The sequence below is a fragment of the Leptodactylus fuscus genome, chromosome 1, assembly GCF_031893055.1.
Source record: "Leptodactylus fuscus isolate aLepFus1 chromosome 1, aLepFus1.hap2, whole genome shotgun sequence".
Classification (NCBI taxonomy): Eukaryota; Metazoa; Chordata; class Amphibia; order Anura; family Leptodactylidae; genus Leptodactylus; species Leptodactylus fuscus.
This window is the reverse complement of record NC_134265.1, coordinates 102287798-102307900: the sequence shown is the minus strand read 5'-3', so window position 1 is coordinate 102307900 and position 20103 is coordinate 102287798. Positions and strand designations below refer to the sequence as shown.

The following is a 20103-nucleotide window of genomic DNA, read 5'->3' as shown; positions in this document are numbered from 1 at the left end:
AGCCAACTGCAGGGGACAAGGGACAGAACCAGGTAAATGATCAGTTCTGAATAGCAGGAAAAACATGCCTCTGCTTGTGGGAGCTGGATCCAGCTCCCAGAAGCATAGGAATATTATTCCTGCTATTCAGAATTGATTCTTTTCCTAGTTCTTGTGACCTTTCGATACAGGCATGCTCTGCCTGTTATATTGAAGTGGCCCCTTGCTTGGCTCAGTTCCTTGTACACTTTTTAACCATATTTATGGACATCATGGTCCATTTTGTAATGCTCATATCACAGTTGTAGGTTATTTCTGTGGTGGACAGGTGTATGTCAGCATGAGCACTTTGACCAGTCAGCAGCAATGCCTCCATTTATGCATCAAAAAGTCATACACTGTATACGCTGACATCTTGACTCAACCAGCATTAACAGTTTTAGTAATTTGTGCTACAGGAACTCTTGTGCAGGATTAAAACAAATAGGTACGTGCATCCATAAGCCTTATTACACAGAACTGGACTGGCCCACCAGGGTCAATTACTGGAACATCAGCACCAGAGCTGGATTAGTTTTCCCTTGTCTATCATCTGCACCTGCACCTTTAGAAGGCCTGCCTGGCCCCATGCTGATTTTTTAAAATAGCTATAACCTGTTGTATTACTCCAGCAGACAACAACTGTAATTCACTTACCAATCCCCACTCCTTTCCACAGCCTTCTCGACCATGTGGTCACAAGTAAAGGGGGCTTTATAACATGTGGGGGCTAGTAAAGGCTGAGTAATACTGAGTGGGGGCTGGGAAAGGGTATAATATACTGTGTGAGGCCCAGTAAAAGGGACTTTATGCCATGTGGGAGCTAGTAAAGGTCTGATCATCATGTGAAGCTCTTCTCTGGCTTTCCACCACACGGAGCTGGCTGGCTGAAAAATCTGAGGCTGAAGGCTGCTTCAAATTCTGTTCCCTGATCCTCTGAGAACTACAACCACCTGTAGCTCCAGACCCTCAGAACCTGTTGTAGATGTCTTCTACCATTACACTGCAGTGATAGGGCTTGCTCTAATGGCTAACAACAACTTTAGCCATTTACCCCCTCAGATCCCGCAGTTTGCAATACCTCTGAGTAATATAGAAAATATGAAGGCTGATTTATCAGTAACAATGTTTTCCACCTGCTGGGGCATGTGCCTAATTTGTGATGAAGTGCACGCCTCCTCCAAAAATAGGTGTGTCCTCCAGGGTCCATGCGTCTACACAGAACTTCACACCAGTTCCTTGCTGACATAGAATTCTGACCTCATTTATATGTGTAAATGATGATAAACATCCCAGTCTGACAATGGCCTTGGGTACTCATGGTCTTGTTGTTGGTTCACCTATTGTCCTATTGACCTACTGATCTGGCCATCACACTTTAGCCAAAGTCACTCAGATCCTTATGCTTTTTCTTTCTTAAATCGACTTAAGGAACTGACTATTTGTGGCTGTTTATGTGAAAAGGGCCCACACTGTCGATATGGAGTTCTTGGTATCATTGTAACGAAATCTGCACCAAAAGTGTACAAATTCTTAAAAGTCTCAACAAATTTGTAAACTTGACATATTTTTAAATAAAATTTTTGCATAAAACAAAATTGTGATTTTTTTTACCCAAATATGTTTTGGACTATTTTCTCTATAATTAGTATCGACGATCTGGGCCCTTTTCACGTAAACAGCCACATTTACTTGTTTCCTAATACAGTACATTTCATCCTTGATCAATGCCTTAGTTATGAGATTGTCATGAGAAAAAAAATATAGTTGTTTTAATGATATGGCTGAATTATGTATTTATCCCATCAAGAAATAAAAATCCTACTTGACAAAATTTCAAATAAACTCAATTAACTGGTATGAATTATAATAATTGGTTATGCGTGGATTTGAAATATGAAAATTCATGAAGAAATATAAAGCCAGTTTATAGAAGTATTCTAACCTTATTTGATCCAAAACTGTATATTTAGAATAATAAAGATGGCAGTCTTCCTATGTTCTGTAACTCCTAATGAACATAATCTTCTGGGCCTTTTTCACATCAATCCCCATTGAATGTATAATCTACAATATTTGAAGAAATGGCGTAGCTAAGAAGTCTCCACAGACATATTTAGTAAAAGTTTCAGCTAAGTTTATAGAAACAAATTCTAACACATTGAGATCCACTCTCTGGAGGTACGCCATTCAGAAGTATGCTCAAAATACACTTGTTCAACCAAGCATTTGGTGCTAAATGTTTTTTCATCATATTGAATGAATCTTTATCACATCATTGCAGAGTGCCGCTGCCAGAATACTAAGCAGCCAGCCTCATCATACTCTTATTTCACTTTTCCGTAATGTCTAAAGCTGACTGTCAATAAAGCAGACCTTAGACTTGTCTGCATACATTTACAAAGGTTGAATAAAACATGTATAGCTAGATTCATATATGCTACAAACTACCTTTATTATCAGACTGAAAGAAACAGATTAGACGCAGTTGTCAGAAATGTCTTTTCTGCTTTTCCTTTTCCCACAGAGGTCACATCTATGGATGTCACCACCTCAGCTACCATTGAAGGTACCAAACCATTCAATGATCTGCTGTGTTAATGAACCATCTTAATATTCTGACTTAAAGCAGGAGAGACCTAACCCAGCCTTCAGAGCCATTTTAACACATTGGTGGGCCCAGTGCAAAAGTTTCATTAGTAGCTCCCCCCCCCCCCCAGCACCACCATTTAGAAATACCTGAATTGCCCAAATTATAATGCTTCCTTCAAGGGATTCTACCATTGAAATGAATTTTTTTGGCGATCACACGTCGCCACTATAGGTTCTAATACGGTGTGCAGGGGCCACTCTGGGCTATAATACTGTGTGCAGCTGCCACTATGGGTTATAATAGTGTGTGCAGGGGCCACTATGGGGCATAATAGTGTGTACAGGGGCCACTAAGGGGAATAATAGAGAGCGCAGGAATGTGGGTGGGAGGGGTCAGTCGGGGTCTTCGGTGGACGTCGGCCGGGGGGGGGCATGTCAAAAGTTTGCCACGGGGCACCGCCGTTCCTAAGTTATGCCGCTGCGCAGGACTGTCCTGCTGTCCCAAGGGAGCATCCACTACCATAGGGCCCGATGCAAGTCCATTGTTGGCTCTATAGTTAAAGCATCCCTGCCAGCCTCTCCCACACCATTAGGGCAGTGCAATATATCCACATGTTGTATACTTATGTAGAGAGTGTAACTGTACTCATAAGTTATGTATCGGTGGTTTTATTCAGCGCACTTAGTAGATAAGTGGTACAATATTTTTTGTGTTGTTTTGACTACTAGGAGTATAGACCAGTAGCTATAATATGTTGCCCTTACATGTAACAGCATACTAGACTGACACATTCTTTTCTTTACCTAATTCACAATCTCAGGCAACAGAACTACATGGACCGTTCCACACAGACTTTCCACAGTGGGGACACAAACTCCTATCCGTAGCTACTGATGATTGTACAGCTCTTGTCACACAGTTATAATATAGAAGATGAAGTTTCAGCCCACATAACAGTAAACTTACAGTAAAGAGTACACAGAAAAAGAAATCCTAAAACTAAGAGCGTTTCTGATCAGAACAGAAATGAGGCTCAATTGTGTGTAATATACACAAAATGACTGTATAGTATGAAAGACAAATCAGTAGCGGTAATGTATAAAAAGTTTCTTTGCTTCTTTAATGGAAGACATAATAAATGGCATAGGAAAAACTTTGTCACTGTAATTTATATCTTGTAGTGTTTTGAAGCATAAGGTTTTCCCGTGAATTTGTTGAAGGCCAAGAACCAGAGAGAGGTCAGTAGTATAGGGCCCCATCTAGGTTGGCAGGTAGGCTCACACAATTTGACCAACATGTGCACCAAGTACCTCATGTTCATGTATTTATATATACAGTAGGTATTAACAATAATTTTCTTGACACTAACAGAGTGCTGCTGCAATTTTTAATGGTTAGAACATTTTATGTCACAAATTATATTGTTTAGTAGTACATTTGGTAGTACAAAAATACGTAAAATCTGACAATGCAGAAGCATTTTAAGTACCGTATATACTCGAGTATAAGCCGACTTTTTCAGCACATTTTTCATGCTGAATAAGCTCTCCTCGACTTATTCACGAGTCAGGGTCCACGGAGCACAGAAAACTGGAAGGACCTGGAAGGGGGAGGTCCTTTAGTGCTACTGCTCTGTGATTGGCTTGTCATGAAGTCACGTGACTGTGATGTCATCAAAGGTCCTGTAGCCACTGGTATGTAACATCTGCAGATAAGGTTGAGTCTAAATCCTAGTAGCTCCGCCCACACCAGAGTCCGATCACATGGTCATGATGTCATCAGAGGTCCTTTAGCACACTAGGATTTAGCATCTACCCTGCAGATGAGTGGCCAGGATTCATTGTGTCTTATGGAAGATGTCTGTTGTATGGAGGAGAAGCTACAGTAAAGTTACACACACAGGGACCTTCCTTTAGTTACTCTGCCTATTAATGTCAGGCATTTGGGGTTATTAATTTAGTTTCAGTAACTCCATGTGCCTCACATTAATAACAGTTAACCCCATCATGTCCCTCATATTAACCCCTGTGTGCCCCATATAAGGGTTACTAATATGTGAGACATATGAAGGACCTTAATTATGAAGATACCTAATTATTACCTCCATATGTCCCACATATCAGTAACTCTTATGTGAGGCACACAGGGGGTTAATGTGAGGGACATGATGGGGTTATCTGCTATTACTATGATCCCCATGGACTTACTGAGCTGTAATGCACATGAGCAGACTTTTTATCTGCAATGCTGGATTTACCCCCCTCGGCTTATACTCGAGTCAATACGTTTTCCAAGGTTTTTTTGCGGTAAAATTAGGGGTCTCGGCTTATATTCGGGTCGGCTTATACTCGAGTATATACGGTAAATAAATTTTTTTCTGAATACTGAATAAGTGAAAGAAATAATTACATAACTCTTGGAGGAGTAAAGAAAAGCTTCTGCATTTTGTTATTTAATGTCACTTGCAGCCAGGATAACCTTGAAAAGGAACTCCCATCAGAGCCCAAGATATCTTCAAAATATCTCCATTCTCAGAGATACAAAGCAGCTTTCACTGTCTTCACTGGCTTTGAATCAGAGGTGAAATAGAAGTATGTCGGATTTCAGTGAATAGCAAGAAGTAATGCTGCCAGAAATATAAAGAAAACAAGTACAAAAGTATAATCCTTTTACTCTTTCTAGCAGAAAATATACTTAATATGTGATTTTTATCTCCACTACAATGAATCCCTTCAAGTCTGAAGGAGAAACATTAGAAAGTACACTTCCTACACTTCTTGTGGGTCATAATGCATTTGTAAAGTCTCATCTGTTATCTGTGAAGCATGACCATAAAGCATTAAAGGGGTTTACCCATGAAAGGCATATATGGCATATCTACAGGGTTTGATAGCTACAGGTCCAATCTCCGGGATATGCACCTCTTTCTCTGCTCACAGGCAAATCTAGACAACATTGCTTGGGTTTACGGAATGGCCAAGCTCTATGAGCTACATTGTTTCTGTAATTCCCATAGAAGTGAATGCAGCATAGAGAAGTGAGATATACTCCCGGAAGAAGGCACATGCCGAAATGGGCATTGGGGAGCGTCAGGGGAGAGATCCATGGACTCTTTTATGAGCATAGATGGGTATGTTCCCTTCTCTTACCTATATGTTTCTCTTGGGGTATGGTATGTGAGTTATCTGTTGTGCTACTACATCGTATGTTAGCAGTCCTTGTTGGCTTATATGGTTGATGCTGTGCTTGATGGCAATGTCTTTCACGTTTATTATTGAACACAATAGGGTATATTACTACTTTAGGGGTCTTGTACTTTTTCCCTATATAAGATTTGCTTTTGCATACATCTTGTCATCTGCATAATAACAGGCATCTGATCCACTGTATTTTATATGTTTATATACGTTCATATATAGATTGACTCAAACCTATGGAGAGCATATTTGTATTTTGTCCATGTCTTTGTCCTTGACGTTTTATCTACTCTATATGTGTCCCTTTTTGTATCTATCTATATTATAAAAATGAATTTCTGTCTGTCTGTTCTCTATTGCAAACCAAACAACTGTACCGATCTTCACCAAATTTGGTACAGAGATACTTCAGGTATCCGGGAAGGTTTAAGACAAGACTCCAACTCACTCGGATGTACCGTTGCTGAGATACAGCATTCCAAACACAATGCCCTCCCTTTAGCCAATACAAACCTGCAAGTCTTTCACTCATATTCCAACTGCAATACACACGGTCACTCCACATGCACAATATAACACAGATATCCAAACTGAGATACACGTATCAGAGGATTACATACACAGATTAGCACACAGTATCACACGCCAGAGGATTAGCTACACGCATCTGCACACAGTCCCACACACCAGAGGATTAAATATGCGCTTCTGCACACAGTTCCACACACTGAAGGATTAGATACGTGCGTCTGCACACAGTACCACATGCCAGAGGATTAGATACGCGCGTCTGCACACAGTACCACATGCCGGAGGATTAGATACACGCCACTGCACACAATACCACATAGGTGAGGATTAGATACCTGCTTCTGCACACAGTACCACATGGGGCAGGATTAAATACATGCCTCTGCACACAATACCACACGCCAGAGAATTATATACGCATCTCAGCACACAGTATCACATGCCAGAGGATTAGATATGTGTATCTGCACACAGTACCACATGCCGTAAGATTAGATACGCACTTCGGCACACAGTTTCATTTGTCAGAGGATTAGATATGTGCCTCTTCACACAATACCACACGGGGGACAATTAGATACGCGCATCTGCACACAGTACCACACGCCGGAGGATTAGATATGTGCATCTGCACATAGTACCACACCAACAAGGATTAGATACTTGCATCTAAACACAGTACTACACAGGGAAGGATTAGATACAGCTTTACTCCAAGTATCCATAACAACTGATCACAGGTTTTTCACTGATATCCAAAATGAGATACACATAATCACATGACGCTTATGGACATACACAGAAACAACATACAAAATACATTAGTGCAAAATTGGACAATTATTATGGGGCCACTACACAAACATAAAATGTAATATACCCGTGTGAAGCCGGGTCCTCCTGCTAGTTAGTAATAAATGTTGTTACTTTTTATACCTTATTTGCTTACGTTGAGTGCTTCTCCCCATTTTTTGTCTGTTTTTGTTTCCACAACTTGTGAGATGCTGTGTAAGTAAAAACTGACTACAGATAAACGTCAGGGGTGGGAGTAAAGATGAACTGTGGAACTGGGTTAGGGGGAAATAGATGCTGGTCCAATTAAAGAGGATCTTTCATGGTCCGGGGTACAGGTAGTTCTATATACTGCTGGAAAGCCGACAGTACGCTGCATTCAGTGCACTGTCAGCTCTCCCGATCTGTGCCCTGGGTAAAGAGTTAGCGGTCCCGGTACCGTAGCTCTTTACAGTCAGAAGGGCGTCCCTGACAGTCAGTCAGGTACGTCCTTCTTCAAAGCAGCACCTATCACGCTGTACAGTGTGAGTGGGGAGGAACGCACCCTCCCTCTGCTCATAGTGTTTGTCCATAGACGAGTATTATCAGGAGGGGAGGTGGCGTTCCTCCCCACTCACACTGTACAGTGCGATAGGCACTGCTTTGAAGAAGAACATACCTGACTGACTGTCAGAAACGCCCTTCTGACTGTAAAGAGCTACAGTACCGGGACCGAAAGCTCTTTACCCGGGGCACAGATCAGGAAAGCCGACAGTGCGCTGAATTCAGCGCACTGTCGGCTTTCCAGCAGTATATAGAACTGCCTGTGCCCCAGACCATGAAAGGTCCTCTTTAAGTATAGAAGGTATGTTCTTACTGGAATAAGGAGAGTTGGAGATATTTATATACCATGCAGGTTCTTGGATTTATAAATTTTGAGATAACACTAAATAGTTAATCAGACATAGATTTTCTTTTATAGCCAGGGTGGCCATAACGTGATATGGCAGATTTACAGAGTCCACAATCTTCCTTTATGTAGCTTCTGACTACTCATGTAAATGTATTATATAGTGTCAGTCCAATATTTCTGGCACTGTCCCAAAATAGAAAATCAATGATCATTTTTAACTGTCAATTCTAAAATTATTAGAATTATTAAGAGGGATTGTAGCACTGTGAGTGAGGACCCAGTGTGCGACCTAACTGATTTGGCGTCAGACTACTTCTAGCAGTCCTGTGGAAATGGTCCCCTGGTTTTCACCATTTAACCCCTATATGGGCACCTGGTCTTAACTGCAGGGGCCACCAGATCACCACCCCAGTATTAATCTCAATTTACCAGTTAGGGTAAGATCACACAGAGTTTTTTGGTCAGGGTTTTTGCATTGTTAATACCAGACCGGAAAACGTGTGAGACGTTTCCTGAAGTGTTTTTTTGAGGCGTTTTTCGCGGAGTTTCCTGATCCGTTTCCTCTTGGGATGTGGTCATGAATCAGGTTTTTTCCAAAAAACACTCCAGGTTCCGCTTCAGGTTCTTGACCAAAAAACTGCGAGCAGGAAAAACCGTCTCACATTGACTTGCATTGAAACCGTGAGCCGGAAAACACTCTCGGCTTCAAAAAGAATGCTAGCGTTTTGTATACTTTGAATGGTGAGGCGTTTTTTGGTTCAGGGTTTGGAGGGGATTTCTGTGAAAACCCTGACCAAAAAACTCTGTGTGAACTTACCCTAAGAGTTTTCAATGCATGGTAAGGTGTCGTACTTGATTTTTCATACTCATGCACATGATTCTATGAGCAGAGACTCCTAAATTGATTTTATCCATGAGATTTGTGTATGGAAATATTTACAAATTAAATACAACATGATATTAAATATCTCACACTCATCAAGCCTCTTTAAATGTCCCCTTCATGGACTTTTTTTCTTAGATGAAATTGGAAGCCCTAAACAAATTAAAGCTAAGTTAAAGGGGCACTTTTAATATCCAGGATCACATTTAACCCCTTCCCGCCAGTGGCATTTTTCAATTTAGCAATTTTCCATTTTTGTTTTTGACTCCCTGCCTTTCAAACTTCATAACTTTTATTTTTCCGTTCACAGAGCCATATGAGGGCTTAATGCTTGTGGGACAAATTGTTCTTCATGATACTACCATTTATTATTTTGTACAATGTACGTTATAGTTATACTATTTTGGGGAATGTCTAACACTTTGATCACTTTTGATTCAAATTTTTATCAGTGATGAAACAGAGAAAACATAGCAGTTCGGCACTTTTGATTTTTTTTTCCCCACTACGGAGTTCACCATATGGAAAAAAAATCTTTAGTAGTTTGTAGACCAGGCATTTTCAGACACAGGAATATCTAATGTGTATGTGTTTCACAGTAATATGTTACTTTTATAAGTATTCTAGGGAAAGGGTGGTGAATTGAACTTTTAGTTTGGTTTTTTTTTTTTTATAGTATTTTAATTTTTTTTATTACTGATTTATTATACCCCCCGCCCCCAGGGGGCTTAAACCTGCAATACTTTGACTTCAAGTCCCATAGACTGCAATACAACTGTATTGCAGTCTATGGGACTTTCGGTATGTTACTATTGCCACTGATCATAGAGTAGCTACAATAGTAATATCCCTATTGCAGGTCTAGAAGCCTTCAGTAGGCTTCCGGCTGCAAAGGGAACAGGTTGGCTCCTGCAATCTCAGGAGCTGGCCCTGCAACAGAAAAGGTACAGGGCTGGTGGGAACTGGTCCCACAGACAAAATTTTTACTTTGCGGGGAAAAACTTGTCTCCAGTGCCCGCGGTCAGAGTGGACTCTGACTGGGGATATTAGTTCCGGGTCTCCACTGTGCATTACAGTGGAGACCTGGTAGCTATGTCAGCCACTCTGCAGCAGAGCGCCCGCCATCTATAAAGACCCGGCATGCACAGTACTATTATGGCGGATGTCGGGAAGGGGTTAAACGTGCAGCTTAAGCAGACTGAAATGTTTTCCCCAATACATTGCTCTATAACTTGCTTCATTTGCTATAGAACTTGTCTCCTTGGGGTTTACAGCTTGATACCTAGATTTCAGATCAACAATCCTGTTTGGTTCTAGTGATCAGGCTGATAACTCAGTCCCTGTTTTTATGGACTTCTATTTTCTCTTTTTTTCTGTATCTCTCTCCAGAGTGCTCTCACCCGCTGAGCCCCAATAAAGGTTAGAGCAGTGCCTTGAGCAGCACCTTTGTTAACTCTGTATGTAAATCTAGAGATAAATGCAACTTATAGCAAGTACACTGTTCAACTCCGAGTACTTTGCTCGCGGGAGCTGAAAACCAAGAAGAGGTGAGAGAAGGAGGAACCTTGAGAAACCACTTTAAGGGACACATCTATAGCTACAAATATTTTTGGTACTGTATTTCTTTTGTATATCAGCTTGTATTTTAGACTGAATAGTCAATTAAACTAACCAATAATCTCCATGGAGAAAGATCTTCAAGAAGGACGCAGATGAAGAATATTCTTTCCTCAGCCCCTCCCTTCGCACCAAATAAAGAAAAAAGACTGTACTGTATAATAAAACTATAAAGCATAAAACTAACATTGCTATCATCTCTAAGAAGTCTCTTCCTAAACTGTTTTCATTAGCTTCCTCCTGCAGACGAGCTCTGACAGTGCTGCGTTCTAGCTACAGGGTATATCATTGACTGATATATTCACAAGGGCGAACTCAACATGAAGACAGAGAAGCAAGGCAGTGACAGAGATAGAAAATACACTGGCAACTTTTATTAATTGGATGGATACTGAGCTCAATAAAATGAAGCTAATTAATGAGGTTACAGGAGTGATAAACATGTCAGTGCTGCACCAGGCCTAGTATCAAAAACATATCCCCGGGGGGAGAACACAACTATGTTGGGCTTTACTGAAACAGATATATCACTTGTTATTCTAAAATCCATTGTTTATGCTGCGCAGTTAATTTTATTCCATCGGCTCACATACTTTATGCATATAATGGGCACTGAACAGATGACTGGCATGACTGCCAGACCTCAGTGCTACCATTCAAAGGCATTGCAATAATTGAAAATAAAAGCAAAATGAATATATTCCAGATTCACGATCCAACAATACCTGAACAACAAACAAAAACATATTCATATCAATCAATTATTGAATATAGTATTTAATGAACTGGAAAGGCTGAAATAACTTTTCCCCTGACAATGAAAAGCAAATGAACTTCAATTAGTCTGGGGACATTACGCTACAAAGACACCGCTGCTCTACCCAATTACTTTATGTCCCCTCCCTTCCAAGTAAGGGAACACACTGATTCCTTTGGCCATGAAAGTGATTTAGCACTTTTCTATGTAATTTGAGGTGCTGGTATAATTAAATTGCTATAATGTATTCATGTATCAGTAACTAAGCTTTAATCCACAGCATTTCCCTACTAATATTGAGAGCTGTGTATGAAGTATCAGCACGGTGCAAGAAGGAGGTGTGCACAAAAACTATATTATAAACATAAAAAATATTAATATACTATACAACATTATAATTACATTAAAAGGTATGTAAAGATTGCGACAAGGTATAAAGCTCTTACAGATTTTTGTATATAGTTACTAAGACAAATACAGCAATTTAAAGGGTATCACTACATGGTGAAAGGAGTATACCTGAATATTATCATACACTACAAAGAACTAGTAGGTAGAGATGAGCGAACAGTGTTCTATCGAACTCATGTTCGATCGGATATTAGGCTGTTCGGCATGTTCGAATCGAATCGAACACCGCGTGGTAAAGTGCGCCATTACTCGATTCCCCTCCCACCTTCCCTGGCGCCTTTTTTGCTCCAATAACAGCGCAGGGTAGGTGGGACAGGAACTACGACACCGGTGACGTTGAGAAAAGTAGGCAAAACCCATTGGCTGCCGAAAACATGTGACCTCTAATTTAAAAGAACAGCGCCGCCCAGGTTCGCGTCATTCTGAGCTTGCAATTCACCGAGGACGGAGGTTTCCGTCCAGCTAGCTAGGGCTTAGATTCTGGGTAGGCAGGGACAGGCTAGGATAGGAAGGAGAAGACAACCACAACAGCTCTTGTAAGAGCTAAATTCCAGGGAGAAGCTTGTCAGTGTAACGTGGCACTGACGGGCTCAATCGCCGCAACCCAGCTTTCCCAGGATCCTGAATGGAATACACTGTCAGTGTATTCCCGTATACCCGATATATACCCCGATACCCGTTCCAACGGTGTGCCCCCCCACCTTCACCCCAGAAATACCCTGCAAGTCCCCTAGCAATAGAATTGGGGCTATATACACCCACAATTTTTACTACTGGTATACAGTGCCATTGTCTGACTGGGAATTCAAAGAATATATTGGGGTTATAAATACCCTCATTTCTTGCTACTGCCATATAGTGCCAGTTTCTGACTGGTAATTCAAAGAATATATTGTGGTTACGTGCACCCACAATTTTTACTACTGGTATACAGTGCCATTGTCTGACTGGGAATTCAAAGAATATATTGGGAATACAAATACCCTCATTTCTTGCTACTGCCATATAGTGCCAGTGTCTGACTGGGAATTCAAAGAATATATTGGGGTTACGTGCACCCACAATTTTTACTACTGGTATACAGTGCCATTGTCTGACTGGGAATTCAAAGAATATATTGGGGTTATAAATACCCTCATTTCTTGCTACTGCCATATAGTGCCAGTGTCTGACTGGGAATTCAAAGAATATATTGGGGTTACGTGCACCCACAATTTTTACTACTGGTATACAGTGCCATTGTCTGACTGGGAATTCAAAGAATATATTGGGGTTATAAATACCCTCATTTCTTGCTACTGCCATATAGTGCCAGTTTCTGACTGGTAATTCAAAGAATATATTGGGGTTATGTGCACCCACAATTTTTACTACTGGTATACAGTGCCATTGTCTGACTGGGAATTCAAAGAATATATTGGGAATACAAATACCCTCATTTCTTGCTACTGCCATATAGTGCCAGTGTCTGACTGGGAATTCAAAGAATATATTGTGGTTACGTGCACCCACAATTTTTACTACTGGTATACAGTGCCATTGTCTGACTGGGAATTCAAAGAATATATTGGGAATACAAATACCCTCATTTCTTGCTACTGCCATATAGTGCCAGTTTCTGACTGGTAATTCAAAGAATATATTGTGGTTACGTGCACCCACAATTTTTACTACTGGTATACAGTGCCATTGTCTGACTGGGAATTCAAAGAATATATTGGGAATACAAATACCCTCATTTCTTGCTACTGCCATATAGTGCCAGTGTCTGACTGGGAATTCAAAGAATATATTGGGGTTACGTGCACCCACAATTTTTACTACTGGTATATAGTGCCATTGTCTGACTGGGAATTCAAAGAATATATTGGGAATACAAATACCCTCATTTCTTGCTACTGCCATATAGTGCCAGTGTCTGACTGGGAATTCAAAGAATATATTGGGGTTACGTGCACCCACAATTTTTACTACTGGTATACAGTGCCATTGTCTGACTGGGAATTCAAAGAATATATTGGGAATACAAATACCCTCATTTCTTGCTACTGCCATATAGTGCCAGTTTCTGACTGGTAATTCAAAGAATATATTGGGGTTACGTGCACCCACAATTTTTACTACTGGTATACAGTGCCATTGTCTGACTGGGAATTCAAAGAATATATTGGGAATACAAATACCCTCATTTCTTGCTACTGCCATATAGTGCCAGTTTCTGACTGGTAATTCAAAGAATATATTGGGGTTACGTGCACCCACAATTTTTACTACTGGTATACAGTGCCATTGTCTGACTGGGAATTCAAAGAATATATTGGGAATACAAATACCCTCATTTCTTGCTACTGCCATATAGTGCCAGTGTCTGACTGGGAATTCAAAGAATATATTGGGGTTACGTGCACCCACAATTTTTACTACTGGTATACAGTGCCATTGTCTGACTGGGAATTCAAAGAATATATTGGGGTTATAAATACCCTCATTTCTTGCTACTGCCATATAGTGCCAGTTTCTGACTGGTAATTCAAAGAATATATTGTGGTTACGTGCACCCACAATTTTTACTACTGGTATACAGTGCCATTGTCTGACTGGGAATTCAAAGAATATATTGGGAATACAAATACCCTCATTTCTTGCTACTGCCATATAGTGCCAGTTTCTGACTGGTAATTCAAAGAATATATTGTGGTTACGTGCACCCACAATTTTTACTACTGGTATACAGTGCCAATTTCTAACTAGGAATTCAAAATGCGCAAGGCTCCCGGAAAGGGACGTGGACGAGGCCGTGGGCGAGGTCGGGGGAATGGTTCTGGGGAGCAAGGTAGCAGTGAAGCCACAGGGCGTCCCGTGCCTACTCCTGTGGGGCAGCAAGCATTGCGCCACTCCACAGTGCCAGGGTTGCTTGCCACATTAACTAAACTGCAGGGTACAAACCTTAGTAGGCCCGAGAACCAGGAACAGGTCTTGCAATGGCTGTCAGAGAACGCTTACAGCACATTGTCCAGCAGCCAGTCAGACTCTGCCTCCTCTCCTCCTATTACCCAACAGTCTTGTCTTCCTTCCTCCCAAAATTCCGAAGCTTTACAGAACAATAACCCAAACTGTCCCTGCTCCCCAGAGCTGTTCTCCGCTCCTTTCATTGTCCCTCAACCTGCCTCTCCACGTCACGATTCCACGAACCTAACAGAGGAGCATCTGTGTCCAGATGCTCAAACACTAGAGTCTCCTCCATCTCCGTTCGATTTGGTGGTGGATGACCAGCAACCCACCCTCATCGACGATGATGTGATGCAGTTGCCGTCAGGGCATCCAGTTGACCGGCGCATTGTGCGGGAGGAGGAGATGAGACAGGAGTTGGAAGAGGAAGTGGTGGATGATGAGGACACTGACCCGACCTGGACAGGGGGGATGTCAAGCGGGGAAAGTAGTGTGGATGTTGAGGCAGGTGCAGCACCAAAAAGGGTAGCTAGAGGCAGAGGCAGAGGTCAGCAGCTTAGGCGAAGCCAGGCCACACCCGGAATCTCCGAAGATGTTCCAGTTCGTACCCAGCCCCGAAAAACTCCCACCTCGAGGGCACGTTTCTCGAAGGTGTGGAGTTTTTTCAAGGAATGCGCCGAGGACAGATATAGTGTTGTCTGCACAATTTGCCTCTCGAAATTGATTAGGGGCTCTGAGAAGAGCAACCTGTCCACCACTTCAATGCGCCGTCATTTGGAATCCAAGCACTGGAATCAGTGGCAGGCAGCAACGGCAGGACAAAGGCCGCCTGCCGTTCACGCCACTGCCACTGCCTCTGCCACTGCCTCTGCCACTGCCACTGCTGACTGTGCTGGCGATGCACTCCAGAGGACGAGCCAGGACACCACTTCATCTGCCTCCGCCACTTTGTTGACTTCTACCTCATCCTCCCCTGGTCCTGTCTTATCTCCTTCTCCTGCACCATCAAAGGCACCATCAGGCGTTTCTTTACAACAACCCACCATCTCTCAGACATTGGAGCGGCGGCAGAAATACACTGCTAACCACCCACACGCGCAAGCCTTGAACGCCAACATCGCTAAACTGCTGGCCCAGGAGATGTTGGCGTTCCAGTTTGTTGAAACTCCCGCCTTCCTGGACCTGATGGCAACTGCGGCACCTCGCTATGCCGTCCCTAGCCGTCACTACTTCTCCCGGTGTGCCGTCCCCGCCTTGCACCAGCACGTGTCACTCAACATCAGGCGGGCCCTTAGTTCCGCGCTTTGCACAAAGGTCCACTTGACCACCGACGCGTGGACAAGTGCATGCGGACAGGGACGCTACATTTCACTGACGGCACACTGGGTGAATGTAGTTGAGGCTGGGACTGCTTCCCAAACTGGCCCGGTGTACCTCGTCTCCCCGCCTAACATTCCTGGCAGGGACACGAGAAGAACACCCCCCTCCTCCTCCTCCTCTACCGCCTCCTCCTCCGCCACCGCCTCCTCCTCCGCCACCGCCTCCTCCTCCGCTGTTAGATTGACCCCAGCTACGAGTTGGAAACGTTGCAGCACTGGCGTTGGTAGACGTCAGCAGGCTGTGCTGAAGCTGATCAGCTTGGGGGACAGACAGCACACTGCCTCCGAGGTGAGGGATGCCCTCCTCGATGAGACGGCAATATGGTTTGAGCCGCTGCACCTGGGCCCAGGCATGGTCGTTTGTGATAACGGCCGGAACCTGGTAGCAGCTCTGGAGCTTGCCGGACTCCAACATGTTCCATGCCTGGCCCACGTCTTCAACCTAGTGGTGCAACGTTTCCTAAAGAGCTACCCCAATGTTCCAGAGCTACTGGTGAAAGTGCGGCGCATGTGCGCCCACTTTCGCAAGTCGACAGTAGCCGCTGCTAGCTTAAAATCTCTCCAGCAACGCCTGCATGTGCCACAACACCGGCTTTTGTGCGACGTCCCCACACGCTGGAACTCAACGTTTCAGATGTTGAATAGAGTGGTTGAGCAGCAGAGACCTTTGATGGAATACCAGCTACAAAACCCTAGGGTGCCACAAAGTCAGCTGCCTCAGTTTCACATCCATGAGTGGCCATGGATGAGAGACCTTTGTGACATCCTACGGGTCTTTGAGGAGTCCACAAGGAGGGTGAGCTCTGAGGATGCGATGGTGAGCCTTACAATCCCGCTCTTGTGTGTTCTGAGAGAATCCCTGATTGACATCAGGGATAACTCAGATCACACAGAGGAGTTAGGGATAGCATCCGATCCGTCACAGCTGGAGAGTAGGTCCACACATCTGTCCGCTTCACTGCGTTTAATGGAGGAGGAGGAGGAGGAGGAGGAGGAGGAGGAAGAAGAGTTGTCCGATGATGTGATGGTGATACAGGAGGCTTCCGGGCAACTTCGAATCATCCCATTGTTGCAGCGCGGATGGGTAGACATGGAGGATGAGGAGGAAATGGAGATTGAACTTTCCGGTGGGGCCAGAGGAGTCATGCCAACTAACACTGTGGCAGACATGGCTGAGTTCATGTTGGGGTGCTTTACAACCGACAAGCTAATTGTCAAAATCATGGAGGACAACCAGTACTGGATCTTTGCTATCCTTGACCCCCGGTATAAAAACAACATCTCGTCTTTTATTCCGGTAGAGGGGAGGGCCAATCGCATCAATGCTTGCCACAGGCAATTGGTGCAGAATATGATAGAGATGTTTCCAGCATGTGACGTTGGCGGCAGGGAGGGCAGTTCCTCCAGTAAGCAACCAAGTTCTCACCGGTCCACACAAACGAGGGGCACACTGTCTAAGGTCTGGGACACCTTGATGGCACCCCCTCGCCAAAGTGCCGCCACGGAGGGTCCTAGTGTCACCAGGCGTGAGAAGTATAGGCGCATGTTGCGGGAATACCTTTCCGACCACAGCCCTGTCCTCTCCGACCCCTCTGCGCCCTACACGTATTGGGTGTCGAAGTTGGACCTGTGGCTTGAACTTGCCCTATATGCCTTGGAGGTGCTGTCCTGTCCTGCCGCCAGCGTCCTATCTGAGAGGGTGTTCAGTGCAGCCGGTGGCATCATCACTGACAAGCGCACCCGTCTGTCAGCTGAGAGTGCCGACCGGCTCACTTTGATAAAAATGAACCACCACTGGGTAGAGCCGTCATTTTTGTGCCCACCTGTGTAAAGCACCCCAACATGAAACTCCATGTCTGTACTCAACCTCTCCAATTCCTCCGCATCCTCATACTCATCCACCATAAGCGTTGCACAATTCTGCTAATACTAGGCTCCCTCCACCCTGATTTCCCCCAACTCTGCTGGTTAGAGGCTCCCTCCACCCTGATTTCCACCAACTCTGCTGGTTAGAGGCTCCCTCCACCATGAATTTGCCCAAACTGGGCTGTTTAGAGGCTCCCTCCACCATGAATTGGTCCAAACTGGGGTTTTTAGAGGCTCCCTCCACCATGAATTGGTCCAAACTGGGGTTTTTAGAGGCTCCCTCCACCATGAATTGGTCCAAACTGGGGTTTTTAGAGGCTCCCTCCACCATGAATTGGTCCAAACTTGGCTGTTTAGAGGCTCCCTCCACCATTAATTGGTCCAAACTGGGCTGGTTAGAGGCTCCCTCCACCATGAATTGGTCCAAACTGGGTTTTTTAGAGGCTCCCTCCACCATGAATTGGTCCAAACTGGGGTTTTTAGAGGCTCCCTCCACCATGAATTGGTCGAAACTGGGCTGTTTAGCCGCTCCCTCCACCATTAATTGGTCCAAACTGGGCTGGTTAGAGGCTCCCTCCACCATGAATTTGCCCAAACTGGGCTGGTTAGAGGCTCCCTCCACCATGAATTGGTCCAAACTGGGGTTTTTAGAGGCTCCCTCCACCATGAATTGGTCCAAACTTGGCTGTTTAGAGGCTCCCTCCACCATGAATTTGCCCAAACTGGGCTGTTTAGAGGCTCCCTCCACCATGAATTTGCCCAAACTGGGCTGGTTAGAGGCTCCCTCCACCATGAATTTGCCCACACTGGGCTGGTTAGAGGCTCCCTCCACCATGAATTGGTCCAAACTGGGTTTTTTAGAGGCTCCCTCCACCATGAATTTGCCCACACTGGGCTGGTTAGAGGCTCCCTCCACCATGAATTTCCCAAAACTTGGCTGTTTAGAGGCTCCCTCCACCATTAATTGGTCCAAACTGGGCTGGTTAGAGGCTCCCTCCACCATGAATTGGTCCAAACTTGGCTGTTTAGAGGCTCCCTCCACCATTAATTGGTCCAAACTGGGCTGGTTAGAGGCTCCCTCCACCATGAATTTGCCCAAACTGGGCTGTTTAGAGGCTCCCTCCACCATTAATTGGTCCAAACTGGGCTGGTTAGAGGCTCCCTCCACCATGAATTGGTCCAAACTGGGTTTTTTAGAGGCTCCCTCCACCATGAATTGGTCCAAACTGGGGTTTTTAGAGGCTCCCTCCACCATGAATTGGTCCAAACTGGGCTGTTTAGCCGCTCCCTCCACCATTAATTGGTCCAAACTGGGCTGGTTAGAGGCTCCCTCCACCATGAATTTGCCCAAACTGGGCTGGTTAGAGGCTCCCTCCACCATGAATTGGTCCAAACTGGGGTTTTTAGAGGCTCCCTCCACCATGAATTGGTCCAAACTTGGCTGTTTAGAGGCTCCCTCCACCATTAATTGGTCCAAACTGGGCTGGTTAGAGGCTCCCTCCACCATGAATTGGTCCAAACTGGGTTTTTTAGAGGCTCCCTCCACCATGAATTGGTCCAAACTGGGGTTTTTAGAGGCTCCCTCCACCATGAATTGGTCCAAACTGGGCTGTTTAGCGGCTCCCTCCACCATTAATTGGTCCAAACTGGGCTGTTTAGAGGCTCCCTCCACCATGAATTTGCCCAAACTGGGCTGGTTAGAGGCTCCCTCCACCATGAATTGGTCCAAACTGGGGTTTTTAGAGGCTCCCTCCACCATGAATTGGTCCAAACTTGGCTGTTTAGAGGCTCCCTCCACCATTAATTGATCCAAACTGGGCTGGTTAGAGGCTCCCTCCACCATGAATTGGTCCAAACTGGGTTTTTTAGAGGCTCTCTCCACCATGAATTTGCCCAAACTGGGCTGTTTAGAGGCTCCCTCCACCATGAATTTCCCAAAACTTGGCTGTTTAGAGGCTCCCTCCACCATTAATTGGTCCAAACTGGGCTGGTTAGAGGCTCCCTCCACCATGAATTTGCCCAAACTGGGCTGTTTAGAGGCTCCCTCCACCATGAATTGGTCCAAACTGGGTTTTTTAGAGGCTCCCTCCACCATGAATTGGTCCAAACTGGGCTGTTTAGAGGCTCCCTCCACCATGAATTTGCCCAAACTGGGCTGGTTAGAGGCTCCCTCCACCATGAATTGGTCCAAACTGGGCTGGTTAGAGGCTCCCTCCAC

At 44.3% G+C, this 20103-nt stretch overlaps 1 protein-coding gene across 1 annotated transcript in view; it reads right to left on the bottom strand.

Moving 5' to 3' along the window:
- The window catches only part of ADGRD1 (adhesion G protein-coupled receptor D1), a 550408-nt gene that overhangs the window by 42783 nt on the left and 487522 nt on the right, over positions 1-20103 (bottom strand). The gene's annotated exons all lie outside the window — the stretch shown is intronic.